The following is a 5,028-nucleotide window of genomic DNA, read 5'->3' on the forward strand; positions in this document are numbered from 1 at the left end:
TGTGACTGTTCATAGAAATAAATTAGGTAGCATACCTTGCCTTTTCCAACTGATTTTGAAAGGACCCAAGTGCGGGGTCACATACGGCCCAACTTTGGCCCATAGTCGGCAAAAATATTGCCGAATCTCGGCTGCCATTATCGCGCCAATGACGGAATGATAACTATGGCCTGTACTTGGCAGCCAAGGTTTGGCTGCCAGTGTCGGCTCAACACTGGGTACCAATACTGCTATAGTCTGAGGTCTAAGGATATGAAAAAAAAGGTATTTAAAAACTAAATATTAATTGATTGCGAGTACTTTGAATATAAATATTAATGGTCCTGTTTAGATTGAATACATTTATTACATTTTGAACATTATATTACAAATAAAATTTCTAACGCTACGGGGTATCGAACCTACATCTGTATACCTAAATCTATCGCCTAGCAGTAGGGAGTGCTAACCACTGCGCTAAACCGACAAGTTGAAACAATTTTTCTTCATGTAATATTTTTTTTTCCGTTGTAGCCTACTTTACAACATTTTGCAATTCCAGGAATTTGCGATGCCAAGCATCGGTGTAGGATCGACAAATAGAAATAGTCAATATATGCTACCAGCACTGGCTCAACATTGGGCTGATTTAAATAAAACATGGTTTGCTGTGGTAAAAGTGACACTTGGCCAAGTAATGTACCGTCACTGGGCCAGGCTTTGGCTGATCCTTGTGAAACATGGTTCCCCGTACTAAAAGTGAGACTTGGCGCAATAAAGTGCTGACACTGGGCCAATCATCGGCGGAGTATCGGCAAATATAAAAAGCCAATATAGGCTGCCAGCACTGGCTCAGCATTGGGCCGATTTTAGTAAAAAATGGTTTGCCGTGGTAAAAGTGACACTTGGCCCAGTAATGTGCCGTCACCGGGCCAGACTTTGGCTGATCCTCGTGAAACATGGTTCCTCGTACTAAAAGTGAGACTTGGCGCAATAAAGTGCTGATACTGCGCCAAGCATCGTTGGAGGATTGGCGAATATAAATAGCTGATATAGGCTGCCAGCAATGGCTCAACACTGGGCCGATTAAAATGCCGATATTGGCCCAATAACTATAGCCGTCGTTTGGCTGCCAAAATTGGACCAATTCTGGGCCGTGTATTCAGCTCCGGCAATTCGCACTTGGGGATTGATGAAAGGGTTGATTCTTATGGTTTTTTTAATGGCTTTCATCATGGAAATGAAATTTGCGTGCATTTTCACTATTATTTTCGTGATCAGCGCATCAAAATACATAAGTATGCGGAGTTCAAATTAATGGAATCCCATGTTTGATTAAAATCATTATTACGATATTTAATGAATTGAAATTCATATTCAACAAAAATGAAAAAAAAATTAACTTTTAGACGGCAGAGTGTGATAAGGCAACGAGACAAAATTACAGCAGCATAATTTATATTTTTAGTTACCTGACAACAAAAAATGTATATAATAGACTTTTAGGTAATAAAAAATAATTATATTTCATAATTATTAATTATTGTTTATCAAGATAGACGACCTGTCTAGAAACTAGTCGATCCGAGCGTTGAATTCCAGCCTAGCCAGTCAGGCTGTGGCGCGCCAGTGTCGACTAACGGCGGACTAGACAAAAACGTTATTATTATTGAATTATTAAATTTGAAGGAATTTTTCATTGTGCCAATGAAAAATTCCTTCAAACAAAGTTATTATTATTGACTGGGAGAAGTTTTTCGCAAAAGGACCATTTTTGCAGCAATAAGATTATTTTGCAGACAATTGAAAATCCTCTTAACAGTTTTGAAATGAAATTCCATTTTTGACACAAAAGGAGACTTCTCTGAGTGTCTGCACGAGTATAACCGTACTTATTAAAATTAATAGGGAAAAACTCAAATAATTTCTTTTTAAAGTAACTTTTTTTAAATGTAATTTGGCCAGAATTTTTATAAGAGAGTTCTGAAAGAAATACGATGTACATAAAAAAATTAAATTAGGGGAGGGGGTCAAAAGGGCGAAATTTTCTCGAAATAAACACGGTAAAAAATGAAGTAGCATAAGCTTAGTCTGGGAAAATTTTATAGAAAGGATAAAGGGTTTAATCAACCGAGTCTCTTAATGAAAATCAGGGATGACACTGTCCTTTTCAAAATGCCACTTATCGCCCGATCTTCCTCGTGAGAATTGATGTGGATAAGAGCTATTGAATTATTTTGACCAAGATAAATGGTTCTTTTCCTACAGTATCAAAGAACATCCGAGGGACGTCCAGTAATTGTCCTTCTGATGTCCCTGAAGGAGAACCTCATGCGTGGGCCACGGGCCCACGCATCAGATATATTTTCTTTAAGCACAAAGCACGTTTTTTTAAGTCTTATAAGGCATGAGTTACCTCGTATGGTTCGAGACCCGTTTTATCGAGTCCGCCAACGTATACCGATCGTTGATCAATATAGGAAAAGGTGAGTATGCGCGAATCTCTGTGCTGTCGCTGGGCTCCACGATGCTAATATTTTGTCTCCAATTCGTCCTACCTTTCTTAGTATTTTCGAATTAATGTTTTCACATACAGTTTTAATTCATTTTAGTTCATTTTAGTGAGAATTATACACGACAATGTTAATTTAAACTAGCTGCGACTTCGGTCTCGGGAGTTTCCACTTTTTTTATATTCACAGTTTACGGTCCTCATTTGATGAGCATTTTCTTTCCTCATTATAATTAATTAGCAAATATATTTGCTTCATCATGGATGAAGTCAAGAAAAAATATAAATTATAAAATTAATGAAAAAAGTTTGTCTCTAAGAAAAAGATTTTTCAAATTATATAAATCTCTATAACTTCCTTATCTTTCATTAAAATATATTATTATTACGCGTCAATCGATTCGTCTATAAGCAAGGAATCTTTTATATTCTTGCATCAAGTGTGAATGATATGAATCAAAAAGTTTTTACTATGAAAAACCCATTTTTAAATGTTATAAAGTGCTAAAAAAATAGGTAATAAATATTTTTAGAAATTCTTCTGTCAGGTTTGTGGTATAAGTAGGGATTAGTAGTGAAAATCTGCAAGTTATTGTTTTTACAAAAAAGTATGGCATCCACACACACACATTCACCCCGGGCAATTACTTAGAACATTGTATTAGATATTTTTGCAATTGAGGAACGTTTAGATTAACGAATTAGAGTTTTTTCGATATTTTAACCATTGCAAAGCTTTCTCTATAGAAGAGTCAAGTTAGACGTTAAAAATTTTACGTTTTTTTTGGTAAAATGGGCAAGAAAGCAAATAAGGAAACGATTTTTAATCCCCAAAATTGAGATTATTATGAAAATTTAACTGGAAAATAAAATCTTGACGAAACTTATTGCAAGCACTTCCGGCACGCAAAGCCTATAAGTCTGGAAGCCATCCAGCCTTTTCGAAAAGGTTTTCGTCTTTCACCTTTATTTTCTGAAGTGAGAGACTGGTTTACCTTGTTTTGTTTTGTAAGTTCCAAATGATACCTTAACCATTTTTTTATTCAAACGTCCATTAATTTACACGTATAAAATGGAACCTTTTAAAAATGTTCAATTGAACAATTTTAAATTATGTGCCGTTAAACTACAACATTTTAAAATGTTATAAATTTTACATTTCAAAGATCCAAAAAAATATAAATCCACGATATAATTTTCAATGCTATTGATTGAAGAATAAATCAACGAATTTGTGAATTATCCAAATTATATCATTTAGGAACATTTTATTGAGAACATTAAAAATGGAAAGATTACACTTTTTTAAACTGAGCACATTTTGAATTAAAAGAAAAGTTATTTTGATTTAAAGTAATTAAAAATTTAGAATTGTTCAACTGTTATTAATGCATAAAAGTTTATTTTAAAATCTTTTTAAATATTCTCTTAAATTTCTTAAAAAGCTATACAAAATCACCTAATATTCCTAGTATCTAATTAAAAAAATTATTGTGATGAAACCTTTCAAAATCCTTAAAGCTTCAAAATTTTATATAAAAATCTTCAAAAATTTACATTTTGTTTTGCATTATTTGGAATTGTTTTTAAATTTTAATGAATTTTGAAATTTTTTAAAAACTTCTGAATATAAAATGATTAGACTTTTCCCTCCAGTTTTCAATAAATTCTGCAAAATTTAAAGAATTGCCTGCAAATCTTGCAGATTATTTTTTTTTACATTTTGGAAATCTTTTGAAATCTTTTTAAATAATTTCTTACAATTAGTTTTTTCAAATGAAAAATAATTTTCAATTTTCCTAGAAATCCTAATAAATGTTTTGAAATTCTTTTTAAGCCTTCAAAATTCTTATGAAGCACCTAAATTTGTTGTCTGAATTCTTAAAAAAAAACTACATACCTTTCTAAATTTGTCGAAACTTTTTCCGTTTTATATTCTATAAATTGATCTAGATTAATAATTGTTCAATTGTTATTTTATACATCATTATTCAACAATTTTACTTACAACTAACAAATTTTAAAAATAGAACAATTTAAAGTGTAACGTTTAAATTTTACATTTACCTCTCTGAAATTTTAGCGATTCATGGCTTTCTGATCCAAAATTTAGTTTCAAATTATTTATACATATCATACATTATTTATTTAATAAGGATTTATTATGATTTATTTTTTAATGAATGTAACAATTCGAATAGGTAATTAATTGCATTTATAAGATTCTTCTTATGAATGATACCCCCGCCTCTTAAATGAGCTTGGACAATTGTTTCCGGATGACAGAATCGGACTGAAATAAATTTGCTACAGTTAAATACTGCATATAATTTTCTACAAGAATGAAGGTATGCATTTTTCCTCTGCAGATCATATTTTTCTGAGTAATCCACCCATAAAACGAAGGGTAAGTTTTACCGCGAGCAGGCGCGGAGTATTATTATTATACCATTAAGCCATTTCCCTTTCGGGGTAGGCGTGACTCACTCGGCAGGGGAAAGGAGTAGTGTGTGGAAGGGATAGAGATTTTTCAGATT

The sequence above is a fragment of the Belonocnema kinseyi genome, chromosome 8 (genome assembly GCF_010883055.1).
Source record: "Belonocnema kinseyi isolate 2016_QV_RU_SX_M_011 chromosome 8, B_treatae_v1, whole genome shotgun sequence".
NCBI lineage: Eukaryota > Metazoa > Arthropoda > Insecta > Hymenoptera > Cynipidae > Belonocnema > Belonocnema kinseyi.